General features: G+C 44.4%; 1 long non-coding RNA gene across 1 annotated transcript in view; it reads right to left on the reverse strand.

The window, feature by feature from the left end:
• Window positions 1–11,529: 11,529 nt before the first annotated feature.
• Window positions 11,530–25,037, reverse strand: part of LOC144142074 (uncharacterized) — a 31,051-nt gene continuing 17,543 nt past the window's right edge. The window contains exons 3-5 of the long non-coding RNA XR_013316813.1: window positions 22,754–22,818; window positions 20,363–20,452; window positions 11,530–11,666 (exon numbers count right to left, since the gene is read on the reverse strand). This is a non-coding gene — a long non-coding RNA (uncharacterized LOC144142074). The remainder of the gene's footprint in view (window positions 11,667–20,362; window positions 20,453–22,753; window positions 22,819–25,037) is intronic.

The raw sequence follows: 25,037 nt of genomic DNA on the forward strand, positions 1-25,037 counted from the left end.
GAGGAACTGTAACAAGCTAGTACAAAAGAAGCCGAATAATGAGCTAACATAAGAATCAAAGTAGGAGAATTCAGGCTAGCGCTGCAGAACCGATATTCACCTCTTAGCGAGTAAGCACAGGCTACGACACAGATGGCCAGCGACAACCTTAAACACATTATCACGCAGTGTGCAGTAGAAGTCGGGGGCACGAAGGCTAGACAGGATACTGGTAAACTTTCACAGGAGACGAGAACAAGTGCAGCTTTTGAAGTAATCAATAAGCGTAAGACATCTGACACACGGAAATTTATTATAGAGAGGATCGAATACGCTGTAAAGAAAGGTGGTAGCCTAAAAGCAGTGAAGAGGGGTCCTGGCGGGGAGAAAAATGCACCTAAAGACAAGCAAGGCAATGTAATCACCAATAGGGATAAAATAGTCACAGTACCCAAGGAGTTCTATAGGGGTCTGTACAGAAGCCAGGACATCCAGGATAATGCCAAACGAGACAGTAGTTCAGAGGGGATAGATATCCTGCCAGTACCGACCAAAGAAGTAAGGAAGGGTTTGAAGGAACTAAAAGTGGGCAAATGACTTGTTACGATCATATAACACCAAACCTCGTGAAGGATGGCGGAGATAAAATATTTGAAAAAATGGCAAAACTGTATACGCAATACCTAATGACCGCAAATGTAGCGGAATCTGGGAAGAACGCAAACATCATCTTAAATAAAAAAGGGGACATGAAGGATTTGAAAAATTACAGGCCGATCAGCTCACGGTCAATCGCCTACAAAGTACTTACCAAGGTAATCGCTCAAAGAATTTCTGCAACCTTTTATTTCGGTCAACCTAAAGAACAAGCAGGGTTCTGTAACAGCCATTGAAGAATGGACCGTATTCAAACGATCAATCAGGTGATAGAGAAGTGCCCTGAGTATAATGAACGTATATATAGCATTCTTAGATTATTAGAAAGCATTTGACTTCGCCAAAACCTCAGCAGTCATTCAGGCATTACGGAAACAGGGTGTAGATAAGCATTATGTTAAAATACACGAGGATATATACAATGGGTCCACAGCTGCCATCATTATTCATAAGGAGAGCAGTAAAGTACTTATAAGGAAGGGCGTCAGGCAAACAGACATCATCACGCGGAATGTTATTCACAGCATGTTTACTAAAAGTATTCGGAACATTGGATTGGGAACAGGTGGAAGTAAAGGTTAATGGGGAGTACCTCAGTAACCTCAGGATTGCTGATGACGTTGCCTTGCTAAAACTCGGGGGACGAATTGCAAAGCATGCTTTCCGGACTGACCAACAAAATAGAACTGTTGGCTTGAAAATTAAATTGCAGAAAAGCAAACTAATGATCAATAACGTCGGGACAGCACAGCTGTTTCAGATAGGGGTCGAGGCAGTGGAAGTGGTAAGCGAATATGTCTACTTAGGCAATTTGTGACCCGGTATCACAACCATAAGGCCGAGATAATTGCAAGGATAAGAATGGGGTGGAGTGCATAGGCAGACTTTCTCAGATAATCAATAACAGCCTACCAATGTACCAGAAGAAGGAAGTGTATGACGGCTGCATCTTACCGGTACTCACCTACGGGGTAGGAACGTAAGGGCTCACTAAGAGGGTTCAACCTAAATTGAGAACGACTGAGAGGGCAATGGCGCGAAGGATGATAGGTGTAACATTATTAGACAAGAAGAAAGTGGAGTGGGTTAGGGAACAAACGCGTGATAAGGAAATAATAGTAGAAATGAAGAATACATGGACGTGGGCAGGGCATGTAATGTAAAGGCAAGATAACAGCTTGTCAGTAAGGGTAACAGAGTGGATCTCTAGAGAAGGCAAGTGTTGCAGGGGTGGTAGAAAGTCAGATTTGCAGATGAGATAACGAAGTTTGCGGGGGTAAATTGGTCGCAGTTAGCACAGGACCGGGTAATTGGGGAATAACGGGAGATGCCTTTGCCCTGCAGTGGAAGTTTATAGGCTGGTGATTAAAAGAACAAGGACGAGAATTGCTATGCGGTCCTTGACGAATGCTCGTACGTAGCCGTAGCAGCTCTCTCCGACTTGCAAATAGCTGAGGTTGTCCAGAATTACGCGGTGGCTGACGTTGTGAAAGGCCTTAGTGATGTACAGGGTGGGTATAGCTGAAGCGTCTCATCGGGGTGGGTTCGATGATAGGCGCTCATAGAGTTGGACGTGGATGTGGTTGGTGCTGACGTGGCGTCCAAAGCCGAACATGTTCTGTGGGTAAGCAGCAATGCCGTGAAAATGTTTAGTTTTTGGGGATAGCACATGTGATCAAGGAGTTTGCCGATGCCGGAGGTGAGTGAAATGGGTCTGAGGTTTTCAGCATTTAGGGGTTTGTGGGGTTTCGGGCTGAGGGTAACAGTGGCTCTGCGGAAAATTTCTGGGAGTGTACTGTGAGCCCAGCAGTCGTTAAAGGAAAACTGAAGTGATTTGTAAACATTGTGGGTTTTCTAGCGCAAATTGTAGTCCGGAGTTTATGGGCCATGTTTCGAACACTGTGAGCGCGTGTACGCGAATTTATTTAGTTAAAAAATCAATTAAAATGCTGTCCTCCTCTCTACTATCATCGCCCATATTCTGTGGCGTTTTCATGTGACGTCAGGAGGAGGTGAGCTGGCAATGGACAGCGTTGCTGCACGGCTTGCCGACCTTACGTCAGAGTTATTCGGTCCAGCGTTTAGCCCACCGTTCGCAGACGCCTGATCGCAATTCGCTCGTTCAGTTGAAACTAAGCCACAACACGTTTGCGAATGCAGAATTTGCCTTGCTTTACTTTGTTAGCTTGTACACTGTATCAATCTCCGAGTCCGGGTCGCTCCACCCAAGCGCTGCACAAGTGCACATGCGACGCTTCGCTGACTGGTACGCTAGTAGGGAAATCTAAGGCCACTCGAAGGAGGAAGTCAGCGAAGTCAATATAGGTACTAAAAAAATAAACTCAACTGGAAATTTTAACGTAAAGCGTAAAACAAGGAACTTGGAAGCACTTTTTTTGCGCTGCGTGAACAACCACAGCGGTCGGCAGCAGGACCACATGTCTGCGACCTAAGAAATGCATTTGCTAGACGTAAGATATTGTGGAAGTTTTGGCGGACGCTTACTGAATGAGCACTATACAACAAACAGTCACCAAAGCTGCTTGAAATAATAAAACTTAACTAAATAGTAAACTGGTTATACAGCATTCATCTGGTATTTCCAGGCCGCCAGCGTTGTCCCGTGGCGAAGTGGTCTGGATTGCTAGGCTTGTTATGTTGCAAGTCAGAAGTTCGAATTTTTTTTGTAAATTGTTTTCTTCGTTTACGTTCGATGTTTTCCATACTAAGTTCACCATTTGTGGGCCGCAGCGTTCACTGCTCCACGATACAGTTAGCAGAACTCACTCAGGTTGGCCTTGACGCGCTATCGTGTTCTCGTGGGTGTTCTGTCGCCACGAGCACCGAGTACTTACGGGAAGTGGCCACAGGTGAGAATCAGCAGACCCTTGGCCTGGTGCGAACACGCTTTTTACGACACAGGCATGAGTAAGGCAATCTCCAAATATGCGGGGAAAGCGCATGGCATTTGAGCATCTGCGGTGATTCGAAGGGCATTCATCCACTGCGTAGGCCTTGGCTAGTGATTGCTATGATTCCAATTCGTCCTGAGAGGCTTATCTTGGGCTTTTGCAGCCGAAAACATGGCAGAAGCGCGGTAGGATGATTACTGAGATATTGAGAACGCCCATACAACGATGCCGTCGGGAGTCAAGGATGTTGGTTTTCAGAACCGAAACAGAAACTTGTTTGCATGCTAACCTTGGACATCGTCCGATCAAGGTGCATCTCCTCCTGTTGGCACAGCCTTTAGTTGGTGTGGCCGCAACAGACCACACATGGTAGTTTTCCTCCTTTGCCGCTTTATAGATTTTTACCCACGTATCAACTGGATAAACGATAAAAAGTCTGGTATTTTGAACCAGTGTACGTAGTGCAAGCAAAACCTTGAGCCTGACAAACTCACTTCATTTTCCCTTTAAAGTGTTCGAGCAAAGTATCGATGGATGCGGCTTAGAGGTTATGTTGAGTTGATATGTAATACTATCTGTGCCTGGGATGGTGTTACGGTTTATGTGGTGCAGGGCGGCGGTAATCTCGTCTTTTGTGACCCTAGCTTCCAGGTTAGGGTTAGAAGGTGCGTGGTATGGCAGGTAAGAGTCGGAAAGGGGTCGTAGTTGGCCAATGTAGATGTCGCGCAGGGCAATAAGATGATTCGGGAGGTTGTTAGAAAGGTAGTGTGCTAGCGTACCTTTCTGGCATGTAGTTTCTGCTTTTGTAATCGTGGGGTCGAGGAAGTTGCCAAGGAGGTTCCAAGTGCGTTTCACGCTAGTTATACTGTGTAATTATTTGAAGACAGCTTTTTAGCCTGCCTTCTGGCGGTGCTGGACGTATTTCTCCACATCTTGCTTGTGGTGTGTGATGGGAGGTGTAGGTGGCGGTTGTAATGCTGTTTTTTCAATCGCCGGGTTAGAGTAGCAGGCGCTTCCCGGAGGTGAGCCCTGTGCACGCCTAGGTTCGGTGCAGTGTGTTTATTGGACGTACGTCTGGTGCATGCATTGAGTTTTCTTTTGTTGGTCTCAATCCAAAAAATAATGTCAAGTGCCTGTAAATGGGATGGTATTTGGGAAGTCGCACTATGTTTGGCGCGGAATATTGCGACAAATAATAAGTGTGCATGAGGTGCGTCTGCATGGTCGTGGGGATAGGAGCGGAAGAGTTTGGGTGGTGTAGTGATCGCTGTTTCGTATACCACGCCGTAACTCGCCACCAGAGCACTGCGAACATAGGCTAAACACAGAAGTAGAGGTGAGAGGTAGAACGGCGAAATCGTTAATTAAAAGGTAGGTACACATGATTTAAAGTACCATCATAACTTGCGAAGAAATAAATAAAAACCATTAGAGAACAAATTGGTCCAAATTATGCAGTAAATGGATCTGTATATTCGAGATCTATTTTTTTTTGAAAGCAGATAAACATAGGTGTTGTTTAAAGGTAAGACATAAGTAAGGTGCGGAAATAAAAGGTTGCTTGGTAAACAGGAACGTATGCCGTGACAAAAAAAAAGCCTAATTTACGGTTATAACGTTGGTCTTTATTGAAAGGAGTTCGCGAGGAGTCCAAATAACTATCCTGTTATGGCCCTTTTACGTTATCGCACTTTCTTCCTCTTGATGACCAACCCTCGGTTCATATCTTTCTCTGCGTAACAGCAGTCTGTTCAAAAATTTTGTCAAACGAACACAACTTCACAAGGCTACGAATTCACTAAACATGAAAACGAGCTTTTACTATTGAAGCAAATTCTTCTGTTAAATCCCGTCTACATTAAGAGAGCACAATATTTAGGAAACACCGCATCTTCACTAGGGCAACGAGTTTGCAATACTGTCAAATCAAGCTTAACAAAAATTAGTAAGCTGTTTTCCAACCTGTGACAAGGTGGAGCGAATTGTTATAAGCAGAGTTTACAAACTCCCTGCGTTTGAGAAAAAGGTAGAGGCATAAAAGGGCTGCTTCCTTGAGATGGCAAGCTGCAAAGAAAGAAGTTCTTCTAGTGCTGGAGAGATCTTACGGGACAGTTACCATAAACGTTCTCAGCCTCTTTTGATGAGACATTATTACAAGCTCAGGATATAACATAGAGGAAACAAATCTCTAATCAACAATTATGTTGATATTATCATTTAGAAAATGTTAGTCGTTCACAAAAAAGTGCAACATTTTTGTTTCTCGCTGCTATCATAAAGTTTTTTTCAATATTTGGCCTATGGGGCAATGCCTTTGGTAAGTTTTTATGCTTGCCTATGCGAACCACGAGCCTTTTACTCATACAAACGAGTTCATCCAATATTTGCGTTTTTTGCAAGTTGTCCGGGAGCATGAAAGGACATGATGATGGTCGCAGCTGTGTTCCACCTGCTTCATTGCAGTAATGATTGTAACCTTCGCCTCTGTAAATGTTCGAACTCGGTGTATACTAATGTAGTATGAGTAATATAAACAGAATAAAAAATAACAAAGGGTTTCTTACGAGTCAGGAAAGCCGATCTTCAGCGTTTATTGGCGCCGCGAAGAGAGCGACGCAAAGCCGTGCACGGTAGTCCAAGCCGCGTTCCGAACTCCTCCGCGTGCTTCTCGCAGTAGTGCGTGCAAACGTGCCACTTTCTTCTCGTCGCCTCTATCATCATCCCCATGTTGGCGGTAAATTACAAATCCACAACATCCACGCGCCCACCAAATGCTCATTCGCATGGGCACAAAAGCAGACATTTGAACTAGTCAAGTACATTCTCAACTGCGCCCTATGAGCGTTCTTTATACACTTTGCAGATTGCCCAAACATATTGCTGACTCCGTCACTGGGAAGCGCTTTAGTCGGAGTAGTTTGCAGCATGAAAGGTGAACACAATTCACAACGTCCGAGAAAGCTTCACGCTTTGTCGGGCTGTAGCCTCCCCGTCACTCTCGCCTATTTCAGCGGAAGCCTTGCCGACTCCACAGTGAAGAAGTCGCTTATGAGCGTTGTCAATGGAGTGGTTACAACGGTCATCTCTGGGTTCCAGTAGCCGGCGTTTCTTTTCTTGTGAGGAGCAGCTAAGATTCCTTCCTTTTTCAAGGTGGCCCTTCGCTACTTTTCCTGCGTGGTCATCGCTGTTGCCTTGCCTCACAGACGTATCCTGGGGTCTTGTGTCTTCGTTTGAAGAAAGTCGTCGAGGTAACCTATGAGGTCTGGAAAGGGCATTCTTGCCGTCGTTGGCCATAGAGACTGGTGTGGACTGATATCGCACTTCAACGTCATGGCGCACTTTCACTAACCCAATTGAACCTTTGAACTTGCGCAATGCATCTTCATCGGGATGCGAGTTCAGAGAGCTCTTGAGACCAGCAGTGCTAACCTCCTGAAAACGCCGAAAAGAGCAAGAGAGGTCTGCATTCTCATGCGTGTCCGCGCGGAGAACACAGACTAGGCTACCACCTTTGCTTCTATTGCCCTCTTTCAAAGATAAAGGTCCTTGTAAGGTCCATCCTAAGCTTGTATTGACAGCTACCAAAGCAGAATTCGTCTCTTCGCACTGTATTTGGCTCGCTTTTGGCGCGAACTTCCAGATCTGGTCGGATCCAATGACAAGGCTAACTCTTTGTCTGAACTCCATGCCTGGGAAAGCAATGGTTTCAGCCAGTGGCTTCCCCTCGGCGACCAGGCGTTGCAGAAGCGTGTTGCCCTTCGGTGCTTCAGCCACGTCTTTACAAATGAAAGGCACGTCGATGGCGTCGGCCTCAGCAGACGTGCTGTCATGTTGACTGCGGATGGTCGCTCTGACAACTTTAAACTTCTTCTTGGGACCTCAAGATCGGCCGAAAGCACTGATGGCCAGATCAACTTCGCCAATTGCAGCTAACTTGAGCTCAGATGCGACGTCTTGTCGGATGAAAGTCCGCTGGCTGCCATTGTCAAAAATTCCGCGTACGTAGCAGCAATGGGACGAAGTCATAATCCATGCCCGGAACGTCTCTAGTAAGACGTCGCTGGAGAGTCGCGGGATGGCTGATTTGCGCGTGTTGACGTGCATCGCTCCATGTCACGTTTCTGCAGCCGATTCCAACGGTTTCCGAGCGGGGTCAGTGGTGCACGTTGTGGTGGTGTGGCGCCGCTTACATGTCCCACACCGGACCTTCTTTCGGCAACTCCGCACGAGATGCCCCTTCGCCGTACATCTATATCATCGGCCGTCACTTGCTAGGCGGATTCGCTTGTCGGCCAAAGGGATGTCGCTCGGACATTCTTCCGTTCTGTGATTTTGGAGGAGCAGATGAAGCAAGACAAAGTCTGTGCCTTGTTGTGCAAGACGGCAGCGGTCGGAATAGACTGCTGCTTCTTGGGCCCTCGGTCAGCCTCCTCACTTCGTTGAGGCTTGCTGATCTGGAAGCTTCTTTCCCTGCACTCCACTTCCACTCGCAGGAAAGACAGCAGATGTTCTACGTCCTGTGCAGAACTCTGACTGCTCGTGGAAGCGGCGCTGGCTGCAAGGCTCTGCTGCTTCAAGTAATCGACAATAATGTCGCCAGGTATTACCTTTAAAAGCACTTCATTCAGCATAGCCGCGTAAGAAGAAATTCCAACACCCAAGCTTTCCAGTCCTCGCCGGTTCATTTGCACGTGGTCGTACAGCTTCCTCAAAGCGGGCACGTTGCTGGCTGAATTGACAGGCTGGAGCTTCCGCAGATTTTCAAAATGCTTCAGCTCGATCACTTTAGAATTACCAAACCGATTCTTCAAGATATTAGGAGCATCTTGATAACAGGACTCTGTTACTTGCAGGCCAGCAACGGCTTCAGCAGCCGCTCCGTCAAAAAGCGAAAGTAAATAATGAAAGCGGTCAATATTGGACAGCCGGGGATTCTCGTGGACAGAATATCGAAACATGTCCCAAAAAGGTTGCCACCGCGTTATCGCTCCGTCGAAGCGCAACAGTTCTAGTTTCGGGAGACGTGCTCCAAACTCACGAGTCGACGGCATGGGTTGTCCGGTAGACGTCGCAGCCCGGCGGTCTCCGCTGGCGTCTTCCAATGGAGGAGCAGTGTGGAGAGTCGAAGATGACCTCAACACCTCCATGTGATGCTCGAGTAAAGCCAGCGCGCTGGTCGCTGCATCGGCGTACCCCATGACCAAAGCGTAGTCTTCCGCTGCCTGGTCAACGGTCAGGTGGGCTTTTAGTTCGGCGTTGAGCGCAGACAATGCTGAATTGCTTGCTCGGAGACGTCCGTGAATGACACGAAGGGCGGAAAGTTCCAACTGCTGAGACTGTAGCAGCTGGTCCACCTCGCTGATGATCTTTGTGTTCATAGCCCGCCGTGACGCGCGCTTGTTCTTGATACGTTCCATGCCGATAGCTGAAGAAAGGCGTACCCAGCTCGTCAGGAGAAGGCTCGCCGCAACGCTGGCTTGCTTCCCGGATTTTCGGCACCAATGTTATAAGTCTTGAAAGCCGATCTTTAGCGTTTATTGGCGCCCCGAAGAGAGCGACGCAAAGCCGTGAACGGTAGTCCAAGCCGCGTTCCGAACTCCTCCGCGTGCTTCTTGCAGTAGTGCGTGCAAACGTGCCACTTTCTTCTCGTCGCCTCTATCATCATCCCCATGTTAGCGGTAAATTACAAATCCGCCACAGGGTTTCTAAATTATTTGTGTTATTCTGGAAAAAACGGTATGTAATTTATCCCAAAAAATAGAAAATATATTTTTTTTAACTAAATTGTGTCCAAGTTTCCAACAAGAGTCCTTACAAGCAAATCAGTTTTGGGCACCGAAGACTCACAGGGAAAGCTCAAGTTACGAATGTGAAGGCCTTCGTAGCTTGAGTCTATCAGGCTAGATTATCTGAAGGTGTTTTAATTCTAATCACAAAATTACCGCACACTTGCATAAAAGGAAGACTGAAGCCTGAAAAAATATTTAGGAAATGTTCACATCAGAGGCTTTCTTAAAAGTATTAGAGGTTCGGGTTGATGGAACAAAACATTAGAGTAAGCTAACATTGGAAGTGAAGAAAGCAGATCTGAAAATGGCGCACTCCGATCCACCCGTAAAGGTGTTTGGAAAGCGAAGCTGTAACCGACACCCACAACGATTAGACATGCAACTACACTTGAATACACGCACGTGGCTCTACAAATGTTAAAAAAACACAAGTGAAATGCACCTAGCTACTCCTTTAATACTCAAAGAGATATCCTGTGCTAAAGGGTAAATCAATGCATGATTCATGAACGCTGGTTGGTTGAGTTGCATTGGCGAAGCACAAGAATGGAAACCCTTTTTTTAATTTAACTGTGATGCTCTGCGAAATGAGAAGGCGGATGAAGCTACCCAGCAGGGGCCTGGAAATGCGCAATGTGAGAACGATTTTTTTCACTGCTTGATGCCACAACTATGCCGAAGGCGCTCGTTTTAATAAAACGAAACCTTCTCTCGTTCCTTGCTGATCACCACCATGCCTTCCTACGCTACCTATACCCTGTGCTCTGAACGAGGCTGCTACAGGTACTTCCATGACGAATAGAGATGTTATACCACCGAATGTGTCTCAACGCTGCGCTTAGGAAGTCAAAGCATTTTCGACTAGCTATCACCAGAAACCATTTCTGTGACGACTGCGGGTCGTCGGAAACCTTGAAGCACTTTCTGCTGGCCTGCTCAGAATACATACAGGCAAGATGAAGTGTTTTAGGGGAACTAAAGCGCCTCAGCCTAGGGCCAATGACCTTGAAAGCATATCTTCGTCCATGGCCATTTCTACCACCTCAACGCGAAGTAATGAAGGTGTTGTTCTACTGTCTGGACGTGATTGGCGTCATTACAGTGATTTAGAGTTTAGAGGACAAACTTTTATTGCCACTACTCACAAATCAAGCGCCATTTTTTCTTATTTTGCGGTTTTCCTTTATTTCTTCGCCTTCTTCTCCTTTGTTCTGGCCTGTAATGTATGGGGCCTTTTCTTTTCCCCTCCCCCTTTTCGTGCCGAGTAGCACGTCGTTGCAGAAATTCCGGCAAATATCTCGGCTTGTTTTTCAAATAAAGAGCCTTCTCTCTCCCCTAATGAAACTCAACCCCGCTGTTAAACTATCTCACTTCTGCTCCGCCTCAGCCGCCACAGACAAAGGCGACAATAACGGTGGCGCAGATGGCGCAGAAGTCCGATGGCTTGCGTTGGTGTGAGCTTCTTTATTTTTGTATAACGCCTATCGCATGCGCAAAGAAAGCGCAAGCTCTCTAGACGTCCCGTGGGCGGAACACACCGAAGCGTGATAGGTGGCGTGACGCTATCACGTGGTATTCAGCGAGGACGCAAGGGGTAAACCCGCCGGCGTGCTCAGTGAGCACACTGCCTGTCTCTTCTGTCTCTCAGTGGTATCGCTGCTGAATCCGTAAAACAACGGGCTCTCGCGACGTTTCTCCATTCGTGCTAGTTTAGATTCCTTGCGCTGCCAGTGACTTCTTTTATTGGTTGACGGGACTTCCCTCTTGACGCCAACAGTCGCAACAAAACCCTTGAGGGCAGAGGTAGAAAGCTTTGCTTTAAAAAGCAATATTTTGCTTCACAATAAGCAAATCTTGCAGCACCATATATATTGACAAGTTGCCAAAAACTGTTACTAAACATTTGTAGGTTATGAAGAAATCCTTTGTAGGTTATGAAGAAATCCTGGTCTACCAATTTTTTACGCTTTCGCCCTGCTCAAGATGAATGTTTCCTTATGATGGCCGAAATCCTCCCATGAAGTGACAGGCTAATTTGTTGTTTGGCGCACACAAAAGCGAAACCTTTTCGTGAACTGTATAGAAAAAAAAAGTTGGTGCGTTTGTTCTTGCATTTTATCACAAAATATGACCTATTTCGGGCCTTTCGGTCAACATTTCTGAAAATTTGTACAGAAAATACTTACTTATTCCATTCGGCACATATTGATTAGTCTTCTTTTTTTTCCAAAACAAGGACCTTGATTGAAGGCTATAAGACAGCCGAGTGGTATCCAGAACCTAATAGCCCTATCATTCACCCTTAGGTCACACCAGCGTCTTCCTTGCTCTGTACGCGAGGGGACAACAAGATTATCGTACGGTGTAAAAATAAATATGTTACATTTTCAGATGTCAGTAAACCAATTATACCTGTAGTGCAACTAATAGTCATTACTCAAAAGACATAGCTTTGGTATATTTACTTGGAAACCATTTACTGTGTTTACTTTTTGTCAGATGAGCGAGCCAAATAAATCGCTAACAACAACAAAAAAAGTGCTTCTAAACAGCTCACAGTGGATATAACGACAACCTTGTTCTACTGCTGCGGCGGCTGACCCCGACCTTTTACACCCAAATTATAGTTTATTTCAACGTTACACCCATTATCTCTATAGAAAAGTCAGAGAATATTACCGAAATACCTCCCTCTTGGGAGGTATTTCGGTACAAACTCTTCTTTGTAGCAAACTTGCCTTGCTTATCGAGATTTTTTTATTTTATCTAATATAAATTGCTATTGAGTTAATTACGCATATTAGCTATTATATTTAGTATTTATGCTACACTGGTTTGTTCATGCTCTGAAATAACGATTTTGGTTTTGACGCTGTTGAAACCTTATTTTTACACGTGAAATAACGCGTTTGTTGAGACATGCGGGATTTTTATCACATGGAAAGATTTTTCATTTTGTGAGAAGTTGTTACCAATTCAACAATACAATACACAACGGGGAACTTTACACCCAATTTTGTGTCACCTAAGGTGTACGTGTCGTCGTGTTATAAAGCACCCTAGAAATAATTACGCACATAAAACCCCAATATTTATATATTTCCACAGAGATATTGATCCAGGAAGTTTTTCAACTTAGGGTCTGTCTGGCCGCATACCTATTTACAGCGCTTTGCGTTATACGTTTGGGAGTAAACTACAAAAAGTAATATAGACATAACAGTTTTCGGTCTGCAACAATTCAAGCTAAGACATATAATGTACAGAAAATTGTATAACAATCGCCTGCACAATCTCTGCTACTGAATGTCTTTCATCTATGGGCAACTATTTTAATTCCAAACATTACGGTAAATAGGTGAGAGTCGGGACGTGTAGTAGACTGCAAAGTTTGGCGCTCCGTATGTTAGCTCGAGAACCATTCTTCTGGTCATGTGTGAAGGAGCAGTGATTCGTGTGGCAAACCAGGTTGACAGGTTCGGTTTCCTAGGTGAGACAACATCCTGTGGTTGCTGTTAACAGAAATAGTATGGACATCAAGATTCCCAGAGTAACTGAAGTTCCGAGCCTTTGCTTGCAGTTGCCTTGGAGTTCCAGTATGCAGAAACCATTCTTAATAAAATGTGGTGCAAATGAACTATTCCCCTTGAGGGGCGGAATTGGTGCAACGTATTGTTCTGCAGGGGTTGAAGGACACAGTCGTAGATGCCCATGTTTCGAATAAATATGTTGTGTTACACGGATTAGTAGTGATACAAAATTTTGAAGTTGTGGAATGAACAATTGCAAACCTCGGATCTGCCCCACCAAAAAAGGAAACAGTAGTGCGAGATGAGGCACCGAGGTGCAAGCAGAAGCAGAAGGAAGCAGAAGAGTTTCAATATTGTGGGCCACCTCCATGTGTGCAATGCTAGCTGGTTTGACATGTAAAGGTAGCAATGGGGACAAAACTTATATTCGTTGAAACGGCTAGTGAGTGGAACAATTATCACGGGAAGATTTCGAGATGGGTATTTTAATGGTGAACTTCGCGCTGGCAACGTTCAACAGAAAGTTCAAGAGCAGGAACAAACAGAGGCCGTTGCGCTGCCGGGTTCACATACTTGTCAATTGTAAGCATCCAGGGTTATTTTTCATTATAGGCGCGCTTTTATTATAAAAAGTTGGGACATCCATCAAGGCGACAGGTCTCAGTGCGGAGGAACAAAGCCAAGTTAGGCCGAACGCCAAGGTTGGCATTGGCGTTGCCTTGTATGAATTGGCCGGAGAATTACAATCGGCTCCGCTGCGTTTCTTTTCGGTTACATCAAGACGTTCAACTAAAAGACCTACGCAGTTTCGGATATTCTCGCGTACAAGCCTGCCTGGCGTCATCAATGGCTTTTCCAGGTGACGTTCTGCGGACGGGGGTACTTATTGTCGGCTGACATAGGTCTGCACAGCCTAAGTGTCCATATAGTTTGCAAGAGTCACCTGGCAGAGAACCAACAAACCCAAACCAAGGCGGTGGACGTCCACTGCTCCTAAATTGTGCCCATACATCTATACCAAAAGGTTACATGGAATTTTTAGTGTTTCTTTACATGTATTGAAGCCTAAATTTTGGAGAAGACATTGATTGGCTAATATCACGCTTAAAACACGAATTTAAACATTGTAAGTTGTACATGGAATCAAAATGCAACATTTAGAGGAAGCAATCACACATTTGGCTTAAGCTGTTCGTTTTCGCGGCTTCCGTCGCTCCATCACAGGTTGCGAAGCATCCAACATCCGGCAAGTGGCTATCCCAATGCATGGCGATGCCATAAAATACTAGCATACTACATCAAAAGTTTGGCCTTGTGTTTTAAACTTCAAAACCTAACGGCGTAGCTGTGAGAGAGCAGCTTTTTTTAGTATCCTTGAACCGCCGCACTCCAAACAGGCATAAAAGTATTTTGGCATGCACTGACAACACTCTGGATGGTAGGATAATATGTTTAAAAAGCTACGGCATTGCACATGCTGAAGATATATATTGCAGCAGGAATGGCAAAAAAGCTGCAAGTTTGTTTTAATAACTAATAGTGCCTTCTGGGATTGCGAAGAATTAAAAAAAATTACACCATCTCCGCGAAGAGAACTATGTGTTGGTGCAAAGCAGAATTGTTACGTCCATTCAGCTCATCGGACGGTGCAGCGTGTCTCAACCGAAGAAGCAACTGAGGAAGCGGCGGGTGGACCGGGTTTATTATTTAGAGGAGCTGAAGTGGAGAGGATGAGATGAGAGAGGAGACGCGCATGCGCGCTTATGCGCAGCTGGCGTGTTGCCGTTATGTTGAGTGACGTGCTGTTTATAAGCGCCATAGGGAATTCCACGTCCGGGTCCACACCGGTGGGAAAGGCACGCAAGTACTGTTGTGTTACTTTGAGAAGGCGGTGGTGCTCGAGGCGGCGAAACTCGGCCATCATGTTCTTCTCGATGTTGTCGTCTCTGTGGTAGAATCGGTAGTCTCAGTCAGCGTTGGTGAGGTAAAGGTTGTTGACGTTGGTGCACCGGCTGAGAGCAACGTACCCGCCCTCGTCTTCGCAGCTTTGCCTTCTTCTCCTTCTTCTTCATCGGTTCCCCTATGGGAAGATGACGACGGTGGTTGAACGCGAAGCTATCTGGTGATGGATTCTTTGGCTGGCCAATCCCTAGGGGCATCCTGCCAAAATCATTATCAGAAGCGCTGCGGACGGGGCGAGAGCAACGTACACGCCCTCCTCTTCACAGCTTTGTCTTCTCCTTTTTCGTCTTCAGCGGTTCCCGAAGATGATGACGGTGGTTGAACGCGAAGCTATCTCGTGATGGATTCTTTGGTTGGCCAGTCCCTAGGGCCACCCTGCCACAATCATCATCAAAGGCGCTACGGACGGGGCACGATCGGGGAACATTTCTCCGAGGAAGACACGCGAACATCCTCCACTAAAGTTTTCAGTTCATCGTTTCCGTTGACGTTCAGCTTCGCGTGCCTTCGTTGTATAAGTAGCTTCTTGACGTAGTTTGAATGAGTCAAGGACATAAGGCGCGTTCGTAGCACTTGCTCCTGTCTCGGTCTTGTAGCGCAGTGGGAAGTGCACCGCGTACCTCCCATTGGAGCCAGAGAGTCATGGGATCAAAACCGGGCGTCGGTATTTCTTTTTTAGATGCGACTGCATCTCATTCACTCGCCTTTTTCCTCCATACAGCGTTGTCCGACCTCACCCCTCCCCCTAAACTATAAAAAAATAATAGTTAGCGGCAGCCTGTTTCGATCCCACGACGCTGTGGGCGGAACGCGAGGGGCATGGTGCTCTTCCCACTGCGCCACACAACCGAGACAGAATAAATGCTACGAACGCACCTTATATCCTTGACTCATTAAAACTACGTCAAGAAGCTACTGATACAACGCATGATGGGGCAATGATTAACAATTGCAATAAAAGAAGAGAAGCTCCCACTTACAACAACAATGATGGAGTAAGGTCGTTGGACAGCGAAGCCCCAAGCATACCACTTAGAGAGATTGACCAAGATTGGCAAATAAAACATAATAATAATCATAAAACATAATATACATGCGCGTTCCCGACACGTTTCACGTGATTTCAGAATCAATCTAACGGAAACACCAAGTGAACCCCACGATGCGTCGCATCTACACAGGGTTCCCCTCGCGGGGAGGTGGGCGCAATTTTTTATAGTGTAGGGGGAGACGTGCGGACAACGGACGGACGCCGGACATAGCCCTGAGCAATAGATGCTTTGCATCTAAAAGTTTCGGCAAAAATAACTTTTTCTTTTGCATTGCTAAAGTCCTGGTCAAGAAAGTAAGTGCCTTATTGGTGGAGTATGGCAAATTTATATTTCTGGTTAATTTAAGTTATTTTTCCAGGTCTCTGGAACTAGAATAAGTAATGAGCAGACGGCGAATCGTCCATTCAGCGAGCCTTCTCAAATATTTTTCGATCGTGAGACTTGAATCTCATGCGATAGAGTAATAAGCTGGTGCCAATGCCAATGCAACTGTTTCCAACGAGAGAGAGCCTGATGGCGATGGTGGTTCTGCAATGTGTATCCATTGTTGCTTCTAAAGCTTTTATATTAGAAACGGGAAAATAATATTCCAAAGGACTGCTTAGCTCTTGAACGGTGACAATGACTGCGATCAGTATGATTGCGATCGGGCACTGTACGATCGGGCACTATGCGATTGCGATCGGGCACAATACGTTTAAAGTGGAAACAACCTTCTTTCTCAATTATTTCGAAAAGGTAAGCTACCATTGTGACCGGCATCCAACGTGTGTTCTTAGCTTATAAATATTCTGCGCGCAATGTAATTGTAAAAACTCTTAACACGCAACTGAAAAAGAAGAAACAGGGCGCTGGTTATTTTCACGATGCTTCCAATATTCTGGTTGTAAAACTTTATCGAAACAATTACTTTTGTATTATTTTTTGGCAATATTGCTGTGGAGTTCGCAAATAACTACACAATTTTTTTACATTTCCATATAAATTCCACCATGGTTTGCAACCTAGCCGCGGAAGGCACTGTAATCGCGTATGGCAAAGTTTTTGCGCTATAATGCAAAACTTTATACCGGTGGGAGGCTAATCCCAATAATTCACTGGCATAAATTTCACTCCTTCAACAACCATCTATTTAGCGTTGAACTCCCCAAAGTGTTGTGTTAATGAGTGATTGCTTTAGTTGTCGTTAAAAATTTTGGTGATATTGTTATGTGAAAATATTCAGTGTTACACTATTGAAGGGAACAGATAACACACAAGCCATTCTATATAAGGAAAATAATTAGGTAACTGCTCAGCACAACACAGCGTATTTGTCTAAGATATAGAATAAGCCCCGGCTAATTTTATCAGGTAATTTATATATCCGCGATGGCAAGGAGTGCTTTGCCAAAGGCTGTTTCATATAAGTGCTAACTTACCTTTTAATGTCCGCGTTTATGAAAGTAATATGTTTTTGAAAAAAAAACGATAGGAGTTTAGGCACAACTGAAGAAAATTTTACTTGTCCGAAATTCTGTTTCAACGTTCGGTATACACCATTAAAGTATCTTGAAACCTTACTTGAAACTCCGCGCACGTGCAGCGATTTTTTTAAAAACCGCTGGGAAACGCACCACTTCGACGGATGCAGCGCATAGCGGAGGTTCGCCACAACTGGGCGACACTGTGGCAAACTTCCGGATGAGACGTTCCAGTTAGGACTCCAGTGCGGCCGTCGCCTCTCCTTTGTGGACTTTTACGTGCGGCCTACGGGAGTTTTAGTGCAATTCGTGCCTCTTGTGCGGGTAATTGTTTTACCGGTTTCTATATTGCGAGAAGCTGAAGAATCCCTTGGTTGCCGACGCAAAAAGTGAAAATTTATTGAGGGCTGACGCCAGGGGCTACACCATCGGTAAGCGAGTAAGGCGGTTGCACACCGGCTGATTTCGCGGTCGCGAAGGCGGCAAACGGCTCTTGGTCGCCTCTACGATCTCGGGAGACGCCTTATGACCGACGCGAGACGATACGCTGCCGGCGCGGTTGGTCGATGCGCCGCGCGCGAACGAGTACGGCAGCCGTGCCGCGCAGAGCACAGGCGCGGCCTGGCTTCTTTACGGGGGTCCGATACGCGAGAACGGCCAACGCCAGATGGTACGCTGTTGTCGCGGCCGGACCGGCGTGAACGAGTACGCCATCAAGCTGTGAGGTGCACTGCACGATCGCGGCCGGGGGTCTCTAAGAGAGCGTGAGTTGCGCGAGTACGGCCGAAGCGAGGCCATACGCTGTTGGCGATGTTGCCACAGCGGTTCGGGTTGATTCACCCCGAAAAAAATTCGTCAAAAATAAATGAGAACTTTTTAAACTAACCGCTGTTGGCAACAATTCATCAGTCGTTTTAAAAGAAAAGAATAAAAGGGGCGCCACGTTGGGCAGCATTGAGTATCGGGAAATGTCGCGGTTTCACAACGCCATCGGCGGGACTGCAGTGCTTTGTTTGCTGCATGGCATCATTATCTGAAGGTTTGGCAAGGGCACCTTGCGAACATAAAGAAAACTGTCCATGTATATAAAGATTATATATTTCTTGTTTTGAATTTGATAACGTGTGCTAAAGCAGCATTCCTACACGCTAGCCGGCTTGTTTCGGCGCTTTCTTCCCATTTTTGCATTTTTTTGTTTTCACCTCTCAGAGACACAGGATAGTTGCATTGGCACAAAACGCATTGGCGGCGCCTGCGCATATCTAGCGCTGAACACTCACTTTGGTAATTATTTCCTAGCCCCTCGCTTCGCCACGACGCCTCGCGATCGCTGCATTTACTTTTTACAAGATAAATATAGGTGCGCCTCAGCCGGTCACCGCGAACCAGTCATTGTTGAACAAACTGTCAGCCCCTTCTTGTGGATGTTTTAAGCTTTTTAATAAACCGAGAATCACAAACACATCGGGGGCGTTCCATTATCTCCAAGGGAGTCGTGAGGGAATGCGCCGGCTACGCCCACTTGTTAGCCGACTGGTAGGCCTTTCCAGCCAGCCGTAATGGCCGCTTCCGCCTCCATATTTCGTATGCATCCCGATTGTGGACACCATGACCATGACGATGACCATAACAAGTTTACATTTGCTCCTGACGCCTGCATTTCATAAATATATAAAACACATAAAAATAAAAGCGGATGTAGGATTGACTGCTTTCCTACATAGGTCGAAGGCCTAAAGTTTTCACTAATACCTGCTTGAAGGCCTTCCGAAACCGAATTTGTCTTTACAAAAAAACGTTTCGCTTTGTGTCAGTGCATGTTTGTGCAAATAGAATTGAACCGGACCATTCCGACCCGCTGAGCCACTATTGTGAACTGACAAAGAACGTTGTACCAAATACCTGCTTCTAAATCTATTAAAAACTCTTTACTGAAAACCTCTAGCCTACAATCCACGCAGTTTGTTTCGAAATCCGAATTGAAACTTACCCCTGAGAAAGACAGAGCTACGGCGGAAAACTGACAGAAACGATTGAACAACCTTCAAGTGGTGCTTCTCGAAGATGCGTGACAGATGGTTTTGCAAAGTTTGGAGGGGGTTTGTTCAGAACACTTTTTAAAGTGTTTCGTCAACAACAGCTTAAGTAGAATCTTCCACTTCCAAAAATGAAATGGAGGCAAACGGTTGTGTAAGGTTTAATTGCGGCGATATTACAAAATATATTGAGCCGAGAGTGCAGTCTTATTCTAAAAAAATTGCTTGGCCGTCACAGCACAAGGCGCAAGCGCACACGCATCTGCTTTTCTCCGTCTGGAAATTTACTCAGTATTTCTTCCACAAATTATCGCAAATTCAGTCATATCCAGTTGCTGTTTGAAAGAGTAAAACAAGACCCAAGGGCACTTTTAAACGTCTGCTTATAGATTTTTTGCAACGTAGAAGCAGAGTCAACATTTTCTGATAGTGTAGGTTCTGCAAAGAAGTGGGACAATCAATGTTGCCTTATCGAAGCTTCCCTAACAACTAAAGTATAAACGTGCAATGTCGAATTCCCACGCAAAAACTTGTCGGAGGCAAAGCAACAAGAGAGATTTTCTAATCGATGCACTAAGTCTGAAAGTGCTTTTGCTAACATAGGTTTCAAAATTTTTTCATAAATCAAATTTGTTGCAACACTGGCCGCAGTATGATAAAACATCACACTGGCCTGACGACTTTAGGCTATCTGTGAATGTCGCCCGTGTGTTGTGATAACGATGACGTGAGGGGTACTTCCGATCTTTGAAACTTATGTTGCATAGCAGCAGTTGCAAAACACTACCCATTTTTCTAAAATAAAAAAAACGTAGTAGAAGTCATCCGTTATCTTGCTAAAGTGCAACTTTTCGAACAATAATTTCCCAAACGGGCGCCTATTCCTGCTTGTATGGAGTTATTTGAAATCATTCTTATGTCTTATAATAGGTTCGTTTTCGGCGCACGCGTTTGAAATCAGGTTTTATGGCTGTGTGCTTACCTTGGAGTGACTCGACCAAGAACACTCCGCAGGTTCTCCATGGGTTTGTGTAGATCAGCTTTTCTATGGTGACATTTTGTGGTAGACCGGCTTAAAAAAGAGAATGAGGCCCATCCGTTCTTAGTAAACACCAGGGCATAAATCGCAATCTAAAAAGTACTTAAAAGCCGCGTTACCAGTTAGCCATTCAAACAATCGGCGCTGGGCAGAAATCAAAACTGGCCAACAGAAGCGTGCACTTCGGTTGAACTAATTAGACTATCCGCAGACACACTCCCGTAAGGCATCACTTACTTTTAGTGAAAATTCTCGGATAATTTTGTCTTCTGAAAAAACCGACACCATGCGCATTTTTTTTTGCAATCGGCACCCCCCCCCCCGATTGTATCCTGGGAAAGACATTCTCATATTTCTAATGTGTGGCACAAAGTAGTGTTCGGATTAAGGCATCTCTTTTGAGACTTCTACTTGCTTATTAAATTTTACAATTTCTGGTATAATTGTTGGGGATGCGGCATTGTTCAAAAGCTATTGGCTGAATTATTCTTTTTGTAATGTCAAATTTGATATCTTAGCTAGGTTTTAGACTGCCTCTGATTGAAACCAGTGCAATATTTAATGGTGCGTATACCGCATTTACCCGTTATTGTGAGAAAAAAATGAAACGCGTCACACAATTTTCTATATTGAAACGTTTGCTCCCGAAGTGTTGTGTGAAACGTGCAGCTAATATTGTTATATCTGTACTTTCGCGACAATATCCCAGTTATGGTGTGGACAAAACGGCGTGCTCTTTCGAAACTGGCCATGAGAACGCACGGTTAGAAAAAAGTCAGAAATACATCTCACGTTGATTTCTAGTTCTGTCATTGTAACGGGTGCAATGAACGGCCAGGACACGTGTATGGAACAGCGACTATACGCGGTCACGTATTTCGTGCAACACACCTTCGTTCGCCCTGGAACAACCTTCATTTTAACAGTGCAACAATACCACAGTTCTTTAAAAGAAGCTGCAAAATGCTGTGCCAGTATTTTACGAGCTGCACTACGAATAAGTAAAATAAGTAAGCTAGAATATTCACAATGCTTATAAAGCCTTTGGTTGCACTTTGTCAAATGAAGAACTTTCTTGACGATGCCACACGCGAATAACTCTCCTAGGAGCACTTATTCAACTTACGATCAGCGAAGAAACATTTATGTGCATCCAATGGAACAGAATACAAGCTAGTACGCTCGAAAAAAAATGTTATTAGTATAAACATACATTTGGGGATAATACGTTTTTAAAGCAGCTTTGTTTAGAACAATGTTTGGCTGCTGATTACAATACTCCCCAATCAAAATTTCGTTGAAGCGTGAACTGCAGCAGCGTGAACCGTTGGACCGTGAACAGCGCATGTACTCTGGGATTTCAAAGGTGATCGCGTCATCACTTAACTCAATAACGCGCGTGCTACCTGGTGTTACCTTTGCAGAGCGTCGCCGCCGCCTAGCATGTCTCACGCAGCCTCATCATACCTCCATCCCACTCACGATTTTAATAAACGTTGCTCCTCCGCTTTCTTTTCTTCTATGTCTCTTCCGTCTGTACTCTGTGTCTTTTTGTTCGTTCGCTCAATACGCAGCCGAAAGCAACCGGAAGACGCGCAACCACATAAGGTATGCTAAAATTTTGCCACAACAAGGTTTTCATGACCTAAATACAAAGTCCGGGTAAACATCGCCAAATGAACAAGAAAAAAACAACTTCTGGAAACATAAAACATGGGCAATAATATATCTACCTGCAATGACAAAGTGAAGCTGCTCTTTCTGCTCCCTGTCCTCTCCTCTCATGTCATTGGATTGTGTAAAGGCGACATTACAGCACCAAAATGTGCTTTCTTCTCACATGCTCCCAAAATTAGTGTTGAACATAGTCTTTGAGAGCCGAAAAAGAAGATATTAACAGGGGAACGATTTCCAGAAGTGTAACCCACGGCTTTTATTAGTTATTTTTTGCGTAAAAAGAGTGTTAGCAAATTTTGACGTTTTTCCGTTATAGCCATGGGGTATCCTTCAAAATGTTTTTGAGTGGAATCGCTGCCGTTTTGTGCGGAAATGAATTAGCCTTAGGCCACAATGTGCTGAAATGTCAGGGCAAACTGTTCTGTGTCAGCCTACTCTTTGTGGACCTCACCACAATTCTATAATCAATAATCAACATGGCGGGCCTTCAGAAGTTTCCTGCTAGATCAGTTCTAATACTTAGCACAAGAGCCGTCTAGTAATTCTAAGCGAAACGCGTTCGTGAGAAGAAAGCGATAACTGTACTGAATTATCTACACCTCAAATATAGGCAAATGCCTTAAAATCACAGTTCAAATTAGGATAAATTGTACTTACATGTTTTTGTCACAAGCATAGTGATTTTATCCAAAGGATATCCATACATTTGTTGAACGATGAAGCTGTAATAGCGACGTGCTGTTCAAAAAATAGCTGCACAGAAGCAGGAGGCTGGCATAAAACAGCCTTTTATTTCTACTTCACTCGCAAAACTAGGGCAGAATAACCGCATAATAATACCAGTTTTTTTTCTTCAAAATTTCGTTCAAAATATGCGCTTAGAAAGTCATGAATCCCGAGTGGCGTTTGAAATTTTAATAAAACTTTTTGTGGACCACCGAAAGTTATTTTGATAGGTTTATTGAGTATAGCACAGTCATGACGTCGGGTTTATATTCCTCAATGGAATGTCACACGATTAAGTTGTTTTAAATACCTCATAACTGCAGAAACAGATCGGCAAATTTAAAACTTATTAGCTCGAATATGAGGTAAAAATTGTTGCAGCACAAAGTATGACATTGTATTCAGAGAAGAACAGAAGCGATGATTCAAAATATTTTACAACACACAGGAGTACGTCATGAGAGAAGTTAACCGTCAGAACGTCTTTACAGCACTGGAAAGATAATGTACTCCTCTTCGTACTACCAAACCATTCATTCAAACGCATACGACTGTGCAAAGACCTTCCCTTCAAATTCGTATAACTACGTTAGGAATTTTATTTTGCACGATCTTTTGCCTAATAATATAATTTATAATATCTCTTGCATCAACTTTTGAATAGAGGTGGGGTATTGTTAGTCATAAATAAAATTTGTAACTCCAGGGTAGCTGACATTGCGGTGGAAAAGTTTTATAAAAAACTAATTTCCCACGTCGTTTATTTTCGTATACCATGCAATATTATCCAGAAAACGACCAGTATAGTACACGTTGAATGAAATATTGGTTAAAATTGTTACATATATATTTTGCAGCTTAACTATGCTGGGTATTGAAAATATTTATGATATAATTTTAGCCTACCTTCAGAGTGCTGTCACGTTGCAAGCTACCAATCCGGGTTGTTGTAACAAGTGCCTATTTTGGTACGACTTGTGCTATGCAATAAATTACGAGGACACAGAGGCATTAGAACAAAGTGATTCATAGTATAGTGACGTGTGTTTGCGAATCAAGCGCTTAAAACGACTTAGGTTTTGTTACAAGCGATATTTTTTATTCAAAAACATTTCTTCACAAAAAGTTTTGCTGTTAAGTCAATTGCACATGGTAGGACACGTAACCAACTAATCACAATAAAATTCTTGCTTGCGATTCCGCAAAAGTAAGGAAGGCCTAGAAGAAAACATGCGGAACAGCGGACTCTAACAACTGATTTTTCTAAAATAATTTATCTAATGAAAATATTTGCTAGAGCACTTTCATCGACCTGTTTCCTTACAGGTGCTTCTACGTTTTGCGGATTCTTCAGATAAATTGCTTCCTACCGAGTTGGCTGAATGTGTTGTTTAGGCTTGCGTTGTGTGGCATTTTAAACAAGAAATAATAATAAAGGTGATGTTTCATAAACGGGATGGTCCATTCCAAGGGCAAGGAGTGGCATATTATAGTTATTATGGTACACCGGCGAGAAGGTATGCTGGCGAGATCGGTCGCCTTTTTAGAAATATGACACGGGCACTTTTGCAGTGTTCATTTTAAAATCATTTTCATAGGCGCTTCGACAAACATAGTTTGCCAAGCTAGACATGGCATTCCAACATGGACCAAGTTGGCAAATGAAAAAAATTCATATCATCAACATATAATCCTTGTTGGGGGCACTGCCGTAGCCAGTTAGTTCAGCCTAAAGTACACAGTGTGCAGACGAAAACTCCACCCTCATACACATCATTGTTTGTTCGTGAATCAGAGAGGGAGCACATTATACCCTAACTCAAAATTATCTGCTAGGAATGAAACTATCAAGATTTTTCACCATGTTACCTGACATGCCAAATGATTTTATAAGTCTGGGAATTTCGCAGCCCCTTGCCGGGTCCGATGTCTTGGCGTTGTGAACCAATAAGGTCGTACACTACTATTTGTAAACAAAAATCTTTTGAGCCCGAGGTCGTGGGTTGGATTCGCGGTGGCTTTTCTGATGGAGGAGAAAAGCAAAGACGCCCGTGCGTACGAGATTTTGGCGCACGTTCAAGATCCACAGGTTGGCAAAATTATTCCGGAGCGCTCCACTATGGCGCGCCTCATCGAAGCCTTTCGTTGGCGCGTTACACCTTAAATACAATGAATCAATAAAAATTGAATATACATTGTTATATTATTATGTCTG

Source organism: Haemaphysalis longicornis, unplaced genomic scaffold (genome assembly GCF_048455015.1).
Source record: "Haemaphysalis longicornis isolate Haplotype H1 unplaced genomic scaffold, Haemaphysalis longicornis Haplotype H1 scaffold_6, whole genome shotgun sequence".
NCBI lineage: Eukaryota > Metazoa > Arthropoda > Arachnida > Ixodida > Ixodidae > Haemaphysalis > Haemaphysalis longicornis.